The sequence below is a fragment of the Stenella coeruleoalba genome (assembly GCF_951394435.1).
Source record: "Stenella coeruleoalba genome assembly, chromosome: 18".
Lineage (NCBI taxonomy): Eukaryota > Metazoa > Chordata > Mammalia > Artiodactyla > Delphinidae > Stenella > Stenella coeruleoalba.
In genome coordinates this window covers 8,320,414-8,343,050 of record NC_137164.1, presented here as the reverse complement: position 1 = coordinate 8,343,050, position 22,637 = coordinate 8,320,414, and the positions used below count along the sequence as shown (strand labels likewise).

Genomic DNA, 22,637 nt, shown 5'->3' with positions numbered 1-22,637 from the left:
TAATCATTGAATGAGGAGCTACTGGGGTAACTGAATGAACGACCAAATATTCTAACCAATGGCAGGGGGTCAAAGCACATTAGTGACTTGATCCTGGCGGCTCCAGGCCTTGAATCTCCCCCATGGAGAAGCTGTCCATAATTTTTTCAGGCTCCCAGATATCTGTTTGAACAAACTCCCATTTCGGCCAAGAGGAGGAGTAAGCTGGAAGCCCAAAGAGGCGAAAAGCCAAGGAGAAAGTAAGCTGGAAGAAAGCAGTCTCAGTTCTCTTGGTGTTTGATTTCTCATTCCCCTGCCACAATTTCCAACCGTGTCAGTTGTAGATGGGGCTCCTTCCTAGCAGTGTACTGTAAACCGAAAACTACAGAAACCATGCATGTAGAAGAAGCAAACATGGGAGGGATGGGGAAGGGAAAACAAAAAGAAACTCTGACGACAGAGTCAAAGTCTGGTGAACCTGGAGCAGTGGGTCTTGTAAGGCATACAGTCAAATCCACTTATTATTATATGGAGGGAAAACCCAAGCCTAGGCTGGAAGGGACTCACCCCAGGCCTCCAGTGGTGGAAGAACTCGATGGACTGAAATCCAGGGCTCTTTTACAAACCACCAAGTGCCTGTTAAGCTAGGAGGCCAGGTGTTCCTTCTGACATGTTAAGGAGAGATCTCTCAGTGGAGCTATCCCACACCCATCCTATTCAAAGCATCAAGACCAGAACATCTCTAATGAGATTTTTTTTTTTTTTTTGCGGTACGCAGGCCTCTCACTGCTGTGGCCTCTCCCGTTGCGGAGCACAGGCTCTGGACGCGCAGGCTCAGCGGCCATGGCTCACGGGCCCAGACGCTCTGCGGCATGTGGGATCCTCCCGGACCGGGGCACGAACCTGCGTCCCCTGCATCGGCAGGCAGACTCTCAACCACTGCGCCACCAGGGAAGCCCTCTAATGAGATTTTGAAACTCTTTTTCTACTCAGGAATAGCAGGAGGTGTTAGAAAGTCCCAGACAGTTGTCTGACCTTGATTGACTTTTAATGTAAAAATTTCGACCCTTCTCCTCTAAAACAGTGCTGTGAGGAGCCTGTTGATTTGATGATGATAGAGAACGCCTTCACGCACATGGCCAGTTAGGCTGGCAAAGTCCATTTTATGGATTCAGCAGCACCTGATGAAACAACGCACCACCTTCTCCTCCTTACAGCCGAGTTTCTTAAACACACACACTCTTTCTGAATACGCTTCCTAATCCCTTTCGCTCTCCAATTTACATTTCCTGAATTATTTCTACACTTCTGATCTTCCGCTGAGGTCTCCGTCCACGTGTACCTTTTTACATTTTGTGGTCTGTCTCCACCTAGATACCGTGCAAGTGCCTGAAATTCAACATCTTTAAATCTGAACTCACCACTTGCCTTCCCCAGTTCCCACTGTCTTCCTTTACTGCCCGAATGGCACTGCCATTTACTAAGTCACTCAAGTCAGAAAGCCAGGAACTCCGTTCTTTCGCATCCCTCACATCCAAAGACTCAGGAAGCCCTGTCAACTCTCCCTCTTAAATATTTCTTGTATCTGTCTTCTCATCTTCATTCCCACCACCACTGTCTTAACTCAGGTCCTGACGATTCCTTGCCGGGCTCAATGCAACCGTCTTCTCATTGGTCTTGCAGTCCTGCCTACGCTACAGCTGCAGATTGTTCAATGGTCCTCTATCACTTTGGGGATAAAGCTCAACCTTTGGTTGTCATCCTAGACCCTTTCCTACTTCTCTAACTTCACGCAACCCTGCGCTTCGGCCAAAGGGAACGGTCCGCAGCTCCCCCAAACGTCACTTCACCATACTGCTATGCTCTCCACCGTATAGTCTCCTCTTTCTCTCTTTCTCAACTCTAACCCTCCCCCATGCTCCTCAATGGGCTGCAGCTGCACTTGTTACACAGTCTTGAGATTGTTATTTGTCTGCCTCCCACTAAACTGAGAGCTCCTTCAAAGAAGTGGAAGACCGTGCGCCTCATCTCTGAACTACCAGCCTCTAGCACGGTGCCCGGAACATCAAAGATTCTATGAAATGCTTGCTGAAGTTTATGTCTGTGGGTGAGCCCACAAGCAACGGCTATGGTAACGTCCCTCTCCATACATTGAATATACAAAATGTACTCTTCGGTTGTGCATCTGTCAAGTGGTCTTCTGTAAAAATCCACAGACACAATAAAACGGAGAACAACTAATTGTTTCACACAAACCAAAGGCTAAAAATCACATGCCTGTTTTTACTAAAATATCCAAGCAGAGAGATGTAATTCTAGAGATTAATTCTGATATATTCTGCCATTACCACAAAATTTCTTTAAATGCCATTTGTTCAGCCCTTAGAAACAACCAGGCTGATACGGGATGTGATCCATGAAATCTTATAATGCTCTGAAAACACTTGTCAAGGACAAGACTTAACTTTACTGGGACACACTTACCCAGCCGGTCATTCACAGAGAAGCAGCTCCAACCAAGAAGGACCACCACGGCTCACTGTGACGGTTTTTTTCCTGAGAAGATACCAATTAATTAGCGTACCTTCACATCACGTGAAGGTCCACCACATCACTGAATTTCACCAATGGAGAGACTGAAGCATTAAAATATTTAATAAAATATTAAATATTTAAATATTGGTTATGGCCAAAGAATGAGTCCAAACACTGTTCTTAAATTTGCAAACTTTGCTCTCAGGACCAATTGAAGCTACATTGGTGCATTTCAGAGTCTAATTCTGAAGCAGATAAAGTTTTATTCATTTGCTCTTCTTGTACCTCAAGTGTTCTGGCGTCCTCTGAGGTTGCAGCCATGGCCCCGTTGGGCTGCCGGAACCACTCCCGCTGGACGAGCTGAGCTAGGCTCACCAGCACAGTATCACCTGCATGCACTCTGCTCCCAACACAGGTCACCCCTCAGAATCTGACACATGGAAACACTTGGAAGCATGAGAACTGTTATCTTCATAACCGAAAAAAAAATTCCCAGCATTTCTCAGGATGCGTAGTACCCAGGAGCGGCCCGGAGGAGGTCAGGGAAGGCCGACTGTGCGCGGAAAGAAGACTGGCCTCAGGAAGTAACCTCCCCCCGCTCAGGTGTTGCTTATAAAATTGTCTGCACCAATGGGATTGCGCCTGTGGCAGTTTAACACAGGTGTGCGGAATCCTGCCAAGAATCAGAGCTCTTATTTACACTTCTAACTACTCTGGCTCTTACCCAACTCCTGTGCTTTATTTGGAGGATGAAAAGGATAGCACTGGCCGGAGTGATTGCTAAGAGCAGACTGCATCACAGGCCACAAAGGGCTTTTTTTTTAATCAGGTAGATGAGCCTTACTCTCACATTTAAACATAAAAATGTATGTCTCAACTGCTCTCCTAATTTCATTAAACTTGTATATATGTAGATATACAGACATACATGTCTGTACACACACACACACCTGCCTGGGATTACCTACTCAGCCAGTTAATAACACAGACTTAGGAGAACTAAAATGCCCTTTTCTCACATACTTTTAGTTAGCAACAAGAACAGCAGCAGTAACAAAACAGAGCAAGTCTAGTGAAGAACTGATCTAATTTTGTTACACTTTCTGAAACACCAGCAATGAAGAAGCACTAGGTCCAGTCCAGCCACAGTGGCCTCCTTGCTGCTCAAACAGTTCAAGCCCAGGGCCTTTGCACTTGCTCTTGCCTCTACCTGAACTCTCTCTATCCAGATGTCCACATGCCTTACTGCTTCTCTTTCTTCAAGTCTCTGCCTATCAGCAAAGTCTGCCCTGACCACCACCATCTATAAGGTAAGATTTCATTCCCCTGTCACTGTATCCTCCTTTCCTTCCTTTATTTTATTCAAAGCATGTTTCACTTTCTAAAGAATACATATGTCCACATTCAGAGTCTGTCTCCCATCCTCACTAGAACATAAGATCTGTGAGGGCAGGGGTTATGCCTGTTTTATTCCCGGCTGTAATCCTAGTAACTCAGAAGAATACAGGGACAAGATAGGTGCTCAAGGAATATTGAATGAATGAATTTTGTTGCAATTTAACTTACTCTATGTATATCATGGATTATAATGTGCCGATTCAATAAGCAAACTAATGTCAAATAATACCTAACGTGAACAAATGCTTACCACAGTACCTCTCTGCTCAGAAAGCTTGACAAGCCGTACTCCATGCTAAATTAAAGGTGAAGTTTGACTGTGTATGAAAGCATTTCATTTTCTCTACTGCTCTCAGTATGCTGCCACAGATGTGAAGGCAACATCACCTTGGGGTCGGTAGCCCAGTGACAGTCTAGGCTGACGTACCTGTTGGATGAACTGCTCAGTCCCCAGTTCTCTGAATTTGATTGCACTCTCCCTACTCCGACCACAAAGAGAGTCAGTTCAGGGGACTGGCAGCCAAGCAAGCTTGGGTACCTTCTACCCAAATGTTCGGTGTGCTGGCTGAGGACAAAGACAGAGGCTGCGTCTGTGGGGGGGAACCAGGATGAACCGGATCAGCAAGTGCAGAACTGGTTGTTAAAATGCCAAGGATGGGGTTTCCCTGGTGGCGCAGTGGTTAAGAATCCGCCTGCCAATGCAGGGGACACGGGTTTGAGCCCTGGTCCGGGAAGATCCCACATGCCGCGGAGCAACTAAGCCCGTGCGCCACAACTACCGAGCCTGTGCTCTAGAGCCCGCGAGCCACAGCTGCCGAAGCCCGAGCGCCTAGAGCCTGTGCTCCACAACAAGAGAAGCCACCGCAGTGAGAAGCCCGTGCACCACACCGAAGAGTAGCCCCCGCTCGCCGCAACTAGAGAAAGCCCGCATGCAGCAAGGAAGACCCAACACAGCCAAAAATAAATAAAATAAGTAAATAAATTAAAAAAAAATGCCAAGGATGCCCAAGGTAAGAAGAGAGAGGGCACCATGGAGCTGGTCTGGGTGAGGGCTGGCCTTGGACCCACACTGCCTTGGACCCAGATTTCTGGAGTAGTCCCGCATGGGCAGGTCAGGTCCATTTGAAAGAAGTTGATGGATATCACCTTTGAGCATTGATACCATAAACATGGGCATTCTGTTTTGCAAATGGTGTTCTTTCTGTTTAAATTGAAAACAACTTTCATTTCCCCACATTATGAGTGAAACACTTTAAATGGACTTGACCTTTTAAGAATCATCAAACAGACAACCTCAAAGGCCTTTTGGGATAAATGTGGCACAACCAGAGGAACATTTAAGGCTCAGGCTAGTGATACAGAAAACTTAGCAGTGGGCAGCTTGATTCTTGTTAATATCTCTAATTAGAGTCCCACTTTATATATGACGGCTAGACCTTTAGTTACGTATAGCTAATGGATATTGTTAGTTCTATGACATTTTACAATGGTATTGTTCTGATCTGGGAGACGGGGGGAGGCACTGTATACAATAAATGACAGCCAGGATCTCTCCTGTAAATGACTGGGACAGGATGGAATATGGGCCAAACCTAAAATATAATATTTTATTTCAAACTCTGTACTTTGGTCACCCCCCAAAAAAACTATCAGAAGTAGGGTGCCTCTCTTATATGTTCATTTGCTTCGTAGCACGTATCAATTTATAATACATATTTGTTTGTTCACTTGTTTATTGAAAGCCTTCACGGACATAATTTAAGTTCCAAAGAAGGCAGGGACATTGCCTGTTGCCCTGCTGCATACACAGTGTGTGCAGTACCTCCAAAGTAGCGGTGCTCAGGACAGATTCACTGAATGAATAGCTGAACGAATGAATAATCTATGCAAGGGATGGAAGACGATGTGACTTAAAACCAAGTCATTCAATTATACACTACCAAATGTAAAATTGATAGCTAGTGGGAAGCTGCTGCATAGGACAGGGAGATCAGCTCGGTGCTTTGTGACCACCTACAGGGGTGGGATAGGGAGGGTGGGATATGGGGATATATGTACACATATAGCTGATTCACTTTGTTGTACAGCAGAAGCTAACACAACATTGTAAAGCAATTATACTCCAATAAAGATGTTAAAAAAAAAAAAACCAAGTCATTTAAAGCAGCGGTCCCCAACCTATTTTTTTTAAATAAATTTATTTATTTATTTATTTTACTTTTGGCTGCATTGGGTCTTCGTTGCTGCGTGCGGGCTTCCCCTAGTTGTGTTGAGCGGGAGCTACTCTTCGTTGCGGTGCGCAGGCTTCTCATTGCAGTGGCTTCTCTTGTTGCGGAGCACGGGCTCTAGGCACACGGGCTTCAGTAGTTGTGGCATGTGGGCTCTAGAGCGCAGGCTCAGTAGTCGTGGCACACGGGCTTAGTTGCTCTGCGGCTTGTGGGATTTTCCCGGACCAGGGCTGGAACCCATGTCCCCTGCATTGGCAGGCAGATTCTTAACCACTGCGCCACCAGGGAAGTCCCCCAACCTTTTTGGCACCAGGGACCGGTTTCATGGAAGACAATTTTTCCACAGACAGGGGTTGGGGGAAGGAGGGGGACGGTTTCAAGATGATTCGAGCACATTACATTTATTGTGCACTTTATTATTATTACATTGTAGTATATAATGAAATAATTATACACCTCACCACAATGCAGAATCAGCGGGAGCCCTGAGCTTGTTTTCACTTGCCGCTCACTGATAGGGTTTTGATATGAGTCTGCAAGTCATTGTTTATTATGGTCTCTGTGCAGTCAAACCTCTCTGCTAATGAGAATCTGTATCTGCAGCAGCTCCCCAGCGCTAGCATCACCGCCTCAGCTCCACCTCAGATCATCAGGCATTAGATTCTCAGAAGGAGCGCACAGCCTAGATCCCTCGCATGCGCAGTTCACAGTAGGGTTCCCGCTCCTGTGAGAATCTAATGTTGAATGCAAGCAATGGGGAGCGGCCGTAAATACACATGAAGCTTTGTTAGCTGGCCCGCTGCTCACCTCCTGCCGTGTGGCCCGGTTCCTAACAGGCCACGGACCAGTACCGTGGGCTGGGGACCCCTGATTTAAAGACTTCGCACTTCTTGTTGACTGCAAGTTCAATGTCAGTCCATATGCTGGGGCTTTCACAGGTGATCTAGATGTCTAGCACATGGGATGTGACCATCCTGCCTGATTCTTTCTGTGGAGTACTCTGCCTGCTTGTGGGTGTTCCAGTTTAAGAATATATGTTATGAGCTGAATTGTGTCCCCCATTAAATTCATATGTTGAAGTCCTAGCCCCCAGGACTACAGAATGTGACTGTAGTTGGAGTAGGGTCTTTAAAGAGGTAATTAGGTTAAAATGAGGTCACTAGTGTCCTAATCCAATCTGACTGGTGTCCTGATAAGAAGAGATTAGGACACAGACATACACAGAGAAAAGACACAGGGAGAAGATGGCCATCTGCAAGCCAAGAAGAGAGGCCTTAAAGAAACCAACCCTGCCAACATCTTTTTTTTTTTTTTTTTTTTTTGTGGTACGTGGGCCTCTCACTGTTGTGGCCTCTCCCGTGGCGGAGCACAGGCTCCGGACGTGCAGGCTCAGCGGCCATGGCTCATGGGCCCAGCCGCTCCGCGGCCTGTGGGATCTTCCCAGACCGGGGCACAAACCCGTGTCCCCTGCATCGGCAGGCGGGCTCTCAACCACTGTACCACCAGGGAAGCCCCCCTGCCAACATCTTGATCTTGGACTTCCAGCCTCCAGAACTCTGAGCCAACTTCTGTTGTTTACCCCACCTAGTCTGTGGTCCTTTGTTATGAACTGGTAGGTATTAAGTAGCTGCTTAACCAATTAAGAGTGTATAATTTGAAAATGAGGTGAATTTAAGAGGGCAATAAGCACTTTCTTCAAATACCTAAACAATCATTATAGGAAAGGAACTATAAGGGAAAACTTTCTGGCAAAAAGAGACATCTGAAAATGGAATGAACGAACACCCTAACATATAATTTACTTAAGTACTGAATTTATCATTTATGGCTGACTCCTCTGGCTAGAGATAAGCTCCACAAAGACAGTTACTTAGTAAGTGCTCAGTAAATATGCGGAGTGAATGAATTTCCTCTGGAGACAATGAGTTTCCTGTCACTGGAGGTATGTGAACAGAAGCCAAACATGCTGTCTATGAGGATATTATTGAGACGTTTCTGTCAGAGGGCACAGGGGTTAAGCTACTTCAGGGTCCTTTTTCAAAGGTGAAATTTTATTAATCTGATCCTACTACTGATGAATGAAATACAGGTAAAGGTCCACATTTAACCAGCTGTCTTCATGTGTGGAACTTAGTCAAAGTTTCAGGCCACACACATATTTTGCATTTCTTCAGCCTGAATGTATTATCTCCTAACACAGGAAAAAAAATTTTAAGTATAGTTTACTATATATTGTTTGCTTAAAGTCAGCTCTTTTCCGGTTTTTTTTTTTTTTGAGGAAGATAGACATTTCTGTTTCTTATGTCTGTTTAATTTAATGCATGAGCTCCAACAGCAGAAGACTGTGGTATCTTATTAAATGTCTCATGATGAATAATTAATAATATTAGCAATCATCATCTTCTTCTTATACTCCCAAGAGTAGTGGCAGATGGTGAATTCTGGCTGTGCCTAATTCTTGCTGCGCCTGTGGCTGCCCATAGATCTTTCTAGAAGCCAGCATTCAAAGAACATAGTGAAACTCACAAGAATCTCATGAATTTTGCCGCTGTTGTTCCAAAGATTCTCCTGGCACAGACTCTGCTCTAGCAGATGAGCCTGTATACTTTCAATCACGGCCATTCAGTTAAAAAATAATCACCAGATGACCTTACAGAGATTTTGAAAAGTAGGTCTGTCCTTGAATACAAAAGACTAAGGGGGACAGGCCACCCTCCTTCTTCCATCCCATGGAAGATGCTGAGTCCCAATGTCACGATTTCAGGCCCATTCACATAGCTCAGAAACACTGAGCATTACAACGTTCAGGTAATTGAAAAGCACCAACATTTTCAATAAGGAAAAGTTTTGTTTCATAATTCACTTTGTCAGATGTTTAACACTTGTTGGCTCCCAGAAACTTAATTTCCAATTTGCTGTAATTCTGCCGTGTGCCCAGAGCAGCACTACATATGCAGCCAAGATGGCAACTTCTGCAACCCAACATGTGTCGAGGTCTGTAGTGCCTCCACCTGCATGTTTGTTTATATCCTAGCTGTACCTCCAAAATAGTTATTTTCATAAGGAATATCACCACTCTAAATGGAACCAAAGAAATGATCAACACTGATTGGCAACCAGCTTAAAAAACTCTGCTATGACATAGATGGTGATGAGTCAAACATGTTTACAACCCCAGGTAGCAGTGCTCAGTACTGCACGGTAAACTGTGTTGAATTATTCCCGGCAGTCAAATTTCCCACCCAGCTCCCACAGCCCATGATGCCAGCATGAAGGCATTGGGAGACGTGCACTGACAACAAAGAGGAGATGCAAAGAATAGGGTTATCTGTTCCATCTTCATCTTTATCATTGGAAAAGCAGGGCTTGTACTAGGCAGGACTGGTACTATATATAAAATGTCACTTGAGGCTCTGGGGTCTCAAGAAACATTTGTTATTCTGTCCAGTGGTTTCCAAACTGTCCTATGAATCATTTTCTCAGTGGAGTTTGAAGGAAAGGGTTATCCTGGCACATTACAAAGGCTCGAGGCAGCACAGGCATGATGGAAAACACTCCAGACTTGGAAGATCTGTGTTCAAGTCCAACTTCGCCAGTTAACCAATTGGTGACCCTGAGCAAGCCATCTAATTCCCCATTCTTCAGCTCCTGCCCATATAAAATTAGGAACATTAATAATACGTACCATGGGATGTGTTAATTAACTAGATGAGTGGAATATTTTCACAGTGTGTATGTATATCAAGTCACCATAATGTGAAATTTAAATATCTTACAATTTTATAGGTCAGTTACACCTCAGTAAAGATGAAATTTAAAAAACACACACCACTTAGGACTGTAATAAAGATACAGGTAGGACATGTACATAGCATGTAGCAGGCATCATCGTGATGCTAATAACATAATGGCACCAATGATAACATTTATTAAGAGATTGCTTTGTGCCCGTGACTATGCTAAGCATTTTTCATGCATCACCTCACTTAATTCTCATAATAACTCTCTGAGCTTGGTATATTATCCCTATCTTAAAGATGAGAAAACTGAAGTTCAGAGAATCCAAGGTCACTCAGATAATAAACACTTGCTTAGCTGATGAGACGTAATTTTTATAAGCTTTGCTTGTTCCATGACTGAACACAAATTTCACCTAACCTGAAAGGGGTTAAATATCTTATTTTAATCTAATAAGAGACCTAATATTTATTAAGTGTCTTCTATGTGCCACATAATGGGCTATTTGACAGGTTATTGCACTTAATCCAAAGACCTGTGCGTGTTTATGAACCAGGTATTACCCCCATTTTAAAGATGGGAAAACTGAGGTTCATCAGTGTTAAGTTATTGCCTAAGGTGGCACAGCTGCAAGTGATTTCTGATCCCAAACCCAAGCATAGCTCGGAACACAGCCTTCCTTTAACTTTGTGTGCTCAGCTATTCTAACATTAGTTATCTGAATGAAGGTAATAAAAAATAATAATCTAAAATAATAAGATAAACTAAAAACAAAAGATAACATTTTCTCTTTTCTAATTCTTGTTTTTAACTTGCTTAACGTGATTACTAAGCATTCAATCGCAAATCAGACCATGAACATTGTTTTTTCAATGACACAAAGAAGTAAGGTGAAAAAACATATCTCTAAGAATATTTTTTTTTAATGGAACTTACAGTTAACATCAGGTCTTTTAAAGGAATTCTGGTCAAGAGTATATAATCAGTCTGGTCCCCATTCTGTCAAACAACTTTCTCTACATTTTTCCCCATCAGGCAAACTTCTTCTACTCACCACTACCACCACCACTATCTTTTCCCCGCTGTCACCTGGACCACTCCCCTGATGCCTCTCTTCCAACCTATCATGTTCATTGCCACCTCCAAACCTTTGTTACACTCACCTCCCTTTGCCTAGGACGTGGTCCTGTTGACCAGTCCAAATTCTCTCCGTCACTTATGTTGGTGTTCAAGCCCTCCCGCTCCAGGGAGGGACGATCACCTCTTCCTAGTCTCTCCCTGTATTTAACGACATCCCTATTCCTCATGGCACTTGTTTATTAGCTTTAATGCTTCTAGATGTGTAGCCCATCTCTCCAAATGGATAATAATGTCCTTGCAGAGAGACTATCTTTGTTGTTTTTCTCTGCTCTATTGTATTCAAAAAGCTCAATTGTTTTATAACGGTATAGTATTTTCTTAAGGGAAAACACCTCAGGGTCTGTGGTTGCTAGCATCTCTTTTCTTACATGTTATGTTTAAAAAATTCAACAAAGAAAGAAAGGTAACCTTCTCTAGCTAGGCACAGATCATTGACTATTTTCTAGGTTTGCACAATCTAGCATTTAATAGCTTAATAGTAATATCTTAACAATGAAGTTTGATAAATGTGGCATGTATTACTTAGGAAAGTGCTATCAGTTCCTTTGAAAATAGGGTAGATGTTCATGTCTTTATTTTTGAACGGATAGCTACTGAGCACCAGTTAATTGCCTGAGACCCTGCTGGACACTCTGCATACAGTAAGATATGGTCTTAACCCTCCATAGGCTTATACAGCCTAGTAGCAAGACAAATGGTGATCATTCAGTACAATGGTGGCTATAATGTAAGTTTCTATAATAATTACACTCTTTAATAGAATAGAATCAAATTTATTATCAGGCATCCTTAATGTTCGATAGCAGTGTTCTTAAAGGGTGTGAAACCACGCTTTAGGGGTTTTTTTCAAAATGTGTGGAGATGTTTCTGGCCATACCAGTGATGGGGGAGGGGTTGCTGACATCACATGGGCGGGGGCAGAACTGCTCAATGTCCTGCAACGCCTGGAGCTTTCCTGCCCACAAAGAATTTTCCCCCGTCCCCTGACATTCAAACGCTCCCCCTGACATCCTTGTACATGAAAAACTCACTTATAATGATCTAAGTCTGGAAGCTAACTGTTGTACATGTGAACAAAGTGTTTTCGCACAAGTTAGATATCTTCTAAATTTTCAAGGAATGCAACTACTTAATGTAAGTGGAGGAGAGACTGTACTTTACTGTGTTGGAGCTTTAACAAGAATCGGTCATCAATTTGGAAAATCATAACACCCCAGGCAATGCCATGCCTGGGTCAGTCTGCGTGGAGGGCTGTGCATTCACGGTGGCTCTGGGACAGGTGTGTGCATCTGACTATTTCAGCATATCTCTCCATGTGACAGTGTCAGAGGACGGAATGTGTTGACAGTCAAGGTAGTTTATCATGAATTACTTTCCTTACCTTTCTCTTTTTATATTACAGATATGAGATACAGATACATATATTTAAATACAGATTTTTTAAAAGAAATTATATGGATAGGTGAGTTGTATTATCTTTCAATTTCATTTCAGGATAATAAAGGAGATGTGACAAAATATTTGTGATAAAAGGGGGAGTGGACCTAATAGGTTGAGAATCACTAGTTCTAGGCTCCTAAAGAAATGTAAAGACAAAGTTCCTAACATTGACGTCAAATGCCTTTTTTTTTTTTTTTTTTTTAAATTTTTCCTCTTTTATCTTTGCATGTCATGACAGGGCTTGCTACAGTCAGCTATGTTTCTGCATCGTGGGTATTTTTGTTTGTTTGTTTGTTTGTTTTACGGTACGCGGGCCTCTCACTGTTGTGGCCTCTCCCGTTGCGGAGCACAGGCTCCGGACGTGCAGGCTCAGCGGCCATGGCTCACGGGCCCAGCCGCTCCGCGGCATGTGGGATCTTCCCGGACCGGGGCACGAACCCATGTCCCCTGCATCGGCAGGTGGACTCTCAACCACTGCGCCACCAGGGAAGCCCTATCGTGGGTATTTTTAGCAGGCCCCATTTGATCTCTGTGTTCTTCCTGCAGTGAGTGGCATTGGTGTGGATTTGGGAAAAGAGAGGAAAGGCAGACATACATAAAGAGAAAATTTTTACCATCAACTACTGCATTGAACAAGCCATCACTGTCCACCTAAGAGGAATGAAAAAATTCATTCAGAAGAGGAGTCAGAAAGTAAGAAGGTATAATAATTTAAACCATTAAGACCTATTTATTAAAAATGGGAACCCAGAGAAGTATAAAATAAATCCCTGCCCTCACATGCTTGCAACATAGCTCAACATGCAATACTGTGTGCAGTTTCCTTCACACCAGGAGAACTCTGACACTAGGTACCCTGAATTCAATAGAGAAGGGATGCATAGTTCACCTAATTCCCATGGGTACACATGCTGGTGGGCTGCCAGGAAGATGGCTCAACGAGAGAAGTGTAGACTAAGACTTGGGGATGGAGGGAGAAAAGGACAGTAAAAAGCCAAGTGTCTCATCGAGAGGGAAAGGCATGACGGGGAATATTCACGAGAAGGTTACAACTGAACTGACTGATTTTACATCAATATCAAAATTAAAGTCATATGTATATATATTCAGTAAATAATTATAATAGAGATTCATTTGGGGCAGTTACACAAGTCTGTTTTTTAAGCAATTTTACCATAAGCATAAATATGATCTTCAGCGTTCGGAAGAGGAAACTCTGTCTTAAATAAAGGATCTGCATGTTGATTATTTTGAGGTACATGATTTTGGAATTTTGGATTAATATATGATGGTAGCGTAGGAAAGTTTAAACAGGAATTGAGCCACACTGACAGTCACGGCACTTGTATAAGGCTAAACAAAATCACATTGCTTAGGTTACAACACAGTAATTTGAACAAAAGGTTACAGCTCAAAAAATTATTTTACTGGGAAGAAAAGGAAAATGCTAATTCACAAAATGGTTCTTTAATATGTCACCAGCTAAACACAAATCTAACCCTGCCTGTTTTTGGAGTAGAAGATGATGTCTCATTTTTTGAGAGACTGAAACAATTTCTCCTTTTTTTTTTTTTTTAATAAAGGTTTGACCGAGTTTAAGAAAGGTGATCCATCCTAATTGGTTGTCATTTTTAAACTTTTTATTGCACAGATTTGCTGCTTCTAAGATCGAGAGCAACCTGGCCTGTTGTCCATTTCTGAGGTGACACTTGGTTCCTCCTGTGGCTGCTGGGTGGAGCCTCTCAGCAGCTTAATCTATGTAATGAGGCGACTCTGTCCTGGCCCTGCTGTGACACTCACTAATGTGCGGGAGATGAGATTTGATTTACTATGTTCTTCTGACTCAGCCATGTAACTCACATTCTAAAATACTCTGGGAGAAAAAGCGACCTCCAGGAGAGAGCTTTTGTCATGGACAAATAAGGTAATCATTAAGGCCTGAAGCATATTTCCCCTTGGCCTCTGCTCTTAAAAGAATTTATTCTACATGATTAAGAATTCATCTCAAAATGCTCTCTTACACTAGGCTGAATGAGGATATCAGCACAGCCTTGGGAGGAGAGATGCTCAATTAAATGCTATCTTAGAGACAAGCAAGGAAGCGCTCGAAATTTGCTTTTCAGTGGTGTACTCCCCCCACCCCTTCCTTTCCAGAGGAAACACAAAACTCACAAAATATCTGTCAGGAAGCAAAATACAATCTAGATATTTTTGAAAGAACATAAAAGTAATTATCAGAAAGTGGCGTGGTAATTTCAAGTAAAAATATAATTCAGGCCTTATCTATTTATTAAAGCTTAATTCTAAGAGAGAATTACAATAACACCTGGTATGAGATAATGCATTATAGTTTCATGAGCACAGGACTATACATTACGGAGATTCTTATACCTTTTAGATTTTAAGTAGAGAAAAAAATTAAACCCATTTTACAAATTCAGAGACTGGGGCTCTGAAAAACCAATTCCTCCTTTGAAATGGGTGGTAGAAAGAAGACTCAAAGGTGAAAGCCCATTTCATGTATTTACAGGGTCAGGGACCTCCCTGCAGGACTGCTAGCCTGTGACATGCTCCTGCCACACTGTCTCTGGGGACATGACGGGCTCCGGGCACAGACTCAGGCGAGCATATGCTTCCTGAGAAGCACGGTGGTGAGATGCCCTAGAGGAGAGTCTGGAGTCCTCCGGCCCCACTGAGAATCCTGATCGGTCACACGGTAGCCATGTCACTGGGAAAATTACTAAACCCTCCTGTGCCTCACTGTTGCATAGAATGAGATACTAATAATAATAATCTCTATCTCAAAGGGTCATTATGAGGATTATATTAGTACGCAGTGAAAACTCGAAAATGCCATCCATCACTATTATTCCTTTTGCAAATACTGGAAAGCTCTCTCATCACCAAATGCACTTCTAATATAAAAAAATAAACCTACTCAGAACTGTCATGGCGGAGCTGAAACAGGATCTGATTATAAATGATGTTCAAAAAAGATATGGGCATCTGCACAGATCACAGGGTTTTATCTACTACATGAATTTATGTTCTAGACATAAGCCAAGACTCACTAGCAAGGAAACAGGTCTTTGACTAAGAAACAGGTCCCTGCCAGCCGAGGGAAGGGCCTGGGGCCCATGGGGTGTTCGCAGATCCCGGTCTCCCCTTAGATTACGGGAACAAGCCTGCATTACCTTTACATCTTCTGCATTCCTTCACTACTTAATTTTTTTTATTGCATTATCTGCTTGGGTAAATGTTTTTTGTAAAAAACACGACTAATTTGTTTTCCTGTAATTTCTTCATATTCTAATGCCCTTTTGAGAAAGTCATAAAAGGTTGCAGACTTCAGCTTCTGGGGATAATTCTCAAGACTGATTTTCTCATAATACATGGTAAGAAAAAAAAAGCACTTCACTTATAATTCACTTTCTACATTCTTCTGTGTGTTTTTTAAATACTGAAGCCTTCCGTATACCACTAAGCTGTTGAAACATCAGTGATCTCTGAGATGATATGAATTAATAAAATACACTGTTTAACTTGTGAAGTCTGTATTTTCCTCGGTGGCATTGGTTTGTAAAGACACGGGCAGTTACTGCTAGAGGACTTTGATAATAAGGGTCTAGTGCTAAAAGAGCATATATGAACATCACAGCTCATTCACCACAACAGATAACAACAGATAATCAGCATCGATTTAGAGCTGTTGTCTCTTTTTAAGCCTGCACCCTACATCCTGCAGGAGAAGCTCTTCATGGCAAAAGTTCTCTTTCGCAAGTCGGTTATGTTCTATCAGGCACCTGCAGTAGTCCTGGGCTCAAGTCCACGGCGGCTCTGCCCCCTCATGCCAGCTTCCTGACCTAGAAACCTGGGGGCTCCGAGGTGTAGCTGAAGTTCATTTGTTTGACCCAGTGAAGAACAACAGTGAACCTGGTCCGCCCCTGACAGCCAAGTTTCACAGGGGCCTTTGTAACAAAGAATTCCACCACTCTACCTGGGACCCTGAACGTCAGCACTTTGGTTTTCGTTTTGGCCCATACCATCCACTCCTGTCTCGATGGTGCCAAGCCACGTGCTGAGGCTGGCAGAGTAAAAAAAGACTTCACCTCCCGGCCAAAACCAGCCGGGCCACCGGATTTTGGCGAAGGAGGCCAAAGGCATGACAAACGCATCCCACCCCCTCTCCTCACCCCCCCACCCCCTACTGCACTGATGAGAAGCCCCTTCCCAGGGCGAATGCGTGGCTCGCACCTTTGGGAGAGCCGATTCCTCAAGGTTGCTCCAAGCTTCCGAATCCCCAGGGACCAGGAGCTCGAATTCTGGACTCCACAACGGGGGTTGGGGGTAGCACAGATATCCGTCCAAATCAGCCCCGAGACAGAGGAAACAGCCACCAGGAACTGATCTTCTCCCAAGCTGTGTAAGTGACACCTAGTGGCAGCAAGTGATACAACCCCCAGGAGGAGAGACGTTTGCTGGAGGTCACCGACCTGCCTAAGATGATCCGGCTTGCGAGCAGTGGCAGTGGATTTCAGTGTCCCAATAGGTGAATCTGTGCTCGTTCCACTCTTTATATTGATGACACATTTCCTTATTCTTAATACCATGAGTGTCTAGCAATAATCCTGTGAGGTGATGGTGATTTCACAATAAAACAATACCTTCATGAAAAAAGTCTCCTTAATTATATCACTGTTTTCTCCAAGAGATGACGTAGCAGGCAAAATTTCTATAATTGTCCCGCAAAGCTGCCCTGCTCTCATCTCCAGAACCCATGAATTTGATGGGCTATCACTTCCAGGATCATGTTATGTAACGTTATGTCACACGGCAGAAATGACCTTAAAACAGGGAGATTATCCAAGTGGGCCTGATCTGATCACAGGAGCCCTTCAAAGCAGAGGGCTTTCTCGGGCTGGTGGCAGAAGAAGAGAGCAGGAGATTTTAAGAGAGCGGGGGTTTTAACGTGCCATTGCTGGCTTGAAGATGCAAAGCGCCCCAGCTCACAGCCAACAAGGAAACAGGTCTTCAGTTCTACAGTAACAAGAACCTGGGTTCCACCAACAGCCTGAATAAGCCTGAAGAGGGATTCATCCCTTGAGCCTCCAGGTCACAGCCCAGCTCAGTCAAAACCTTGATTCTGGCCTATGGAGCCTAGAGCAGAGATCAAGGGTTTGACCCATGCCTGACTCCTCACCCAAGGAAACTGTGAGATAACAAGTGGGTGTTGTTTTCAATTGCTAAGTTAGTGGCAACTTGCCACTCAATAATGGAAAACTAATACAGATGATTATCAAATTTTTGGATTAGACCAAAGCGGAAGCCTCAGAATTAGGACTCCATCCTTTCCCTACACTTACACACACACATACACACACACAGCCCAACCTATCCTGGTACTAAATGCTACTCTGAGTTAGTTATCATATTTCCCTGCTCCCTCACTATCTCAGTAGTCACTTCATGTTCTCTCATTATCTTTTATCTGGATTCTTACCCAGCCAGGTAAGGTAAGAAGCCCCCTCCCCCTAGTCTTCCCACCCTTTTCTCTAATCCAAGGCAACGGTGCCAGATTCAGTTTCATCACCTCATAATTCCCAACACTGTTCTCTAGAATAATGGGGACAGGAATGAAGTTTTCAACAGTCCATGGTATCAGCAATAATAATAGGAAGAAAAATAATAAAAGACAACGTGGTGGTGAGGGTTTTTTTCATAAAGCTAAATATTTTACATTTGAGGAACTTTTATTCTAACTTTTTTTGGTAAGATGCTTTTTTTCTATGAAATGATAATTATAATTGTAGTAGACCGCGGCAGAAGTGGTCACAATTCTCACCGGTTTGTTCATCCCTTTGCAATGTGACCGGCAGCTCCTTCCAGCAAGAGGAGGACTGCATCTCTCTAGCCCTCGAATCTGAGCTCGCCATGTGCCTTGTTTTGGGCAGTGGGACTTGTGCGCGGGGGCTTCCTCTCTTGCTGCTGAGACCCTGTGACCCCATGGGAACAAGCCTGAGCTGGCCTCCTGGGATTACAGGCCAAGTGAAGAAAGGTCCTGTCCATCCATCCTAGCTGCCCACCCTGAGGGCCCAAACATATGGATGAGGGCATCTCGGACTGCTCAGCCCCAGGCCAGCAGGTCCAGACAAGAAGAGCCTCCGAGGCACGACGATAATAAATGTCGCTGTTTTAAGCCACTGAATTTGGGGTGGCTTCTTATGCAGCAAACTGATAAAACAGCAGAAACTAGGCTGCAGTTGTTTAAAAATATACATTCATACTTAGAAAACAAAATAGTGAATACTCTTTGTAAACACTGTTTTTTTGTAGGGTCTTTTTTTTTTTTTGCGGTACGCGGGCCTCTCACTGTTGTGGCCTCTCCCCTTGCCGAGCACAGGCTCTGGACGCGCAGGCTCAGCGGCCATGGCTCACGGGCCCAGCCGCTCCGCGGCATGTGGGATCTTCCCGGACTGGGGCACGAACCCGTGTCCCCTGCATCGGCAGGCGGACTCTCAACCACTGCGCCACCAGGGAAGCCCTGTAGGGTCTTTTTAAAAAATTTATTTCTTTATTTATTTTTGGCTGCGTTGGGTCTTCCTTGCGGTGTGCGGGCTTTCTCTAGTTGCGGCGAGCGGGGGCTACTCTTCGTTGCGGTGCGCGGGCTTCTCATTGCGGTGGCTTCTCTTGTTGCGGAGCATGGGCTCTAGGTGCTCAGGCTTCAGTAGTTGTAGCATGCGGGCTCAGTAGTTGTGGCTCGTGGGCTCTAGAGCGCAGGCTCAGTAGTTGTGGCACATGGGCTTAGTTCCTCCACAGCACATGGGATCTTCCCGGACCAGGGCTCGAACCTGTGTCCCGTGCATTGGTGGGCGGATTCTTAACCACTGGGCCACCAGGGAAGCCCAGCACTTTTAATTTTCTAAATACTTAACTGGTTCAGGAAATTTTTTTTTAAGAAACCTTAAAACTATTGCCTTAACTCACAGCTCCCAATATGTCTCTGTCTTGCTCAAAAGGCTATGAAAATTGTTCCATAGAGAAAGATTTTGATGCCTACTTATATAGATATTTATCTGCTTAATAAATGACATCAGCCTAAGAATAGCAGAGGGCTGAGGGAGAAAGCTGCAGCCCAAGGGGGTGGAAGTTGTGGTTGGGGGCAGTAGGGTCAAGGTGAAAGGATCTTCTGTCAAGAGCCTAGAGAGCTGCCGAGAAGCTTAGTTAACCTAGATCTAACTTTCTTGTTGTTTTCTGGGGAAAACACCTGCTGGTCTATTAGCCCTTTGCTCTTTGTACTTCTTGGATATGCTCCACTGTATCCCGAAGAGTCTATTTAACACTCCCAGCCCTCCCCATTGTCTGCCTGCCCTTCTAGTGTGGACAGCTCTCACTCTGATACTCAGCAGTTCTGGACCCTAGAAGCCAGAGGTTGAGGGCCCTATATATCTTATGGAGCGACGGTGGCTTGAACAATGTGAGCCTGGATGGATCAGTCTGAGGCTTCCCTCTGGGCGAGGACCAGTGTGATTGCCACCCCTGTGAGACAGTTATCATGTAGTGATTGTAGAGTTAGCTCAGGTGCATAAACGGTATAATCTTCTAAAAGGAATAACTTAGTTGATTGCTTAACCATATTTTTCTGATGTTATTGAATCAATTTTTTTTCCTACTGGTTACCAATGTTACCAACTTTGTACCAAATCTGAAACAAAGGTGGAATTGGTAAAAATATGGGTAGGGACTTCTGCTTTGAGCAATATGGAGAATAGGTACACGGACGGACCTTCCTTCTGGAAACAGCTTAAATATTCTGGATAAAATATTTAAATTCTTGGACCTAAAACCTAAGTGAAGGAACTCAGAGTTAAGTGCAGCACTGCAGCTGACTTTCTCTCTCTGACGGCACTTGCTAAAGTGCATGAACTTTAACTTTGATCTTTATGACCACATCGGGTGTGGGTAAAAATTCTAGGGATTGCTCCTAGATTGGTGTGTGGGGGGGGGGGGGTAGTTTGAGTTCCTCTCCAACATAAAGTTGAGACTGCAAAAGGTTACACCCTTAGTGTAAGTGAATGGAAAATGACACCCACTCCTCCACACCCAGGGAAATGCCAAATAAACAGTATATTTTCAAATTTAGGCAATAAGCTGAGAAGAATCATTGCTGAAATTCTGGGCTCACAAACCAGTCCTTATGTTACTTTGGAGCTCAAATGCATACTACTTAGGTAGTCCAAAGTATTTCAGACCAAAAATAGGATTCTGAGTGAACCTTGATGGGTAGTGCCCTCAGGTAGTGTCCTGGTAGAAACAGATTCCAAACCTCTCTGAAGGAATGAATCTTTGCCTTGGATTCAAAGAATTGTCACATATAAACTTCCAAGGAAAATAAGTAGTTCACAGTAAAAAAAAAACTAACTAGCTAACTAGCTAAATACACAAGGAAATAAGGCATCATAAGAAACAATTAGCAGAAACAACAGACAGCAAAAATAGACCCCCAAGGATTTCAGATAAATAACCATATTTACTATGTTTAAATATGTACAAGACAAGATTGAACCAGGGAACCAGAAATATTAAAGGATATCCAAATGGTTTAGGCAAGAAAACAAATAAACTTCTAGAAATAAAAATATAATAATTGAAGTTAGAAATGGACAGATTTAACAACAAATTCAACACAGCTAGAAGAAAGAATTGTGAATGTATCTGAAGACATTATCTAGAATACAGCACAGACAGAGGAACAGACAAGAAATATGAAAGAGCTTAAGACACCAACAGAATAGAATGAGAAATTCTAATATACACCTAATTACAGTTCCCGAAGAATAGGATTGACATTTTTTGACTTATTACTTGAGAATTTCCCCAACTGTGTCAATTAAATTGAATTATAAGCAGGGGAAATTCATACTATGAAAGAAATGGAAGAAGAAGACTGACTCCCAGTGTGGTAAAAATGGGATTCCAAGATTATTGCTAGGTGTGGTAAGAGAGTACCAAACAGAAATATTGAGTACGTGGGGCTCATGCATGGTTAGATATCTTTGCCAAAGAGAGTCAGTGGTGGGAAAAACGAGAAGAAAGACCAGACAGACATTCAGAACTTGAGGGTTAAAAGAGTTGAAATCTCATGTCAACTCAAAACATTTCCTTAAGAATTGTTCTGAGGGCTTCCCTGGTGGCGCAGTGGTTGAGAGTCCACCTGCTGATGCAGGGGACACGGGTTCGTGCCCCGGTCCGGGAAGATCCCACGTGCTGCGGAGCGGCTGGGCCCGTGGGCCATGGCCACTGAGCCTGCGCGTCCGGAGCCTGTGCTCCACAACGGGAGAGGCCACAACAGTGAGAGGCCCACGTACCACAAAAAAGAAAAAAAAAAATTTTTTTCTGAGAAAAAAGATTAAAATAGTAACATTTATTGAGTGGATTACTGCACACTTGAGCTTTACAAGTATGATGTGATTTAATCTTCACAATCCCAAGAGGTAGGTCAATCATCATGTGGATGTTATGGTCTTAGGGTGTGAGGCTTTGAGAGGTCAGGTACCTTATCTAGGCCACATTTTTAGTTATTGGTGGGACTGGGATTTAAATTCAGGCCTACTGATTCCACAGCCCTACTGCTTCAGAGAAACATTAAAAAGTCGTAATTTTTAAGGAAAAAATAGTATCAATGCTGGATTTGGAGTCAAAACAATTTGATTTGAACTCAGCTCTGCCATTTATAGGTGTGTTTCTTAGTAAGTTACATAACACTCAGAGTCTCAGTTTTTTCATTTGCAAATTGGGAATAACAGTATTATTTGATCCCTATGATTAGCCTGATAATTAAATATCAGGCTACATACGAACGCATCATATGCTGTATAAATAGAAGATGTTATTCCTCACTACGATCTTCTAGAACTTGGGCATGTTCCAGTGGTAGACCCATTTAATATAACCAATCATATTCCAAATACTCCAAAAGTAATAGCTGAACCATTCAGGTATGAAACAGACACAGAAAATTCAAGGCAAAAACTTTTAGCTAAACAGTATAATATGTGGAACACTTTTTTTTTTTTGTCAGAGCTAAACATTCTTCCCCATAGACTCTAGGGGCTGGGAAAATCAGTATGAATAGGCAATGGTTAAGCCACAAACAGAATGTTATGGATGGAGAGAGGGTAA

The 22,637-nt window shown here is 43.4% G+C and overlaps 1 protein-coding gene across 6 annotated transcripts in view; it reads right to left on the bottom strand.

Moving 5' to 3' along the window:
• The window catches only part of FRY (FRY microtubule binding protein), a 425,215-nt gene that overhangs the window by 264,745 nt on the left and 137,833 nt on the right, over positions 1-22,637 (bottom strand). Inside the window, exons 1-2 of one of the 6 annotated variants that reach the window (XM_079902877.1) lie at positions 13,073-13,100; positions 2,464-2,535 (exon numbers count right to left, since the gene is read on the bottom strand). The exons of 4 other annotated variants lie outside the window; for them this stretch is intronic. The gene's annotated coding sequence lies outside the window, so the exon portion shown is untranslated. Of the gene's footprint in view, positions 1-2,463; positions 2,536-13,072; positions 13,110-22,637 lie in introns of those variants that run through there. One more of the 6 variants, XM_079902876.1, reaches the window with a different exon arrangement.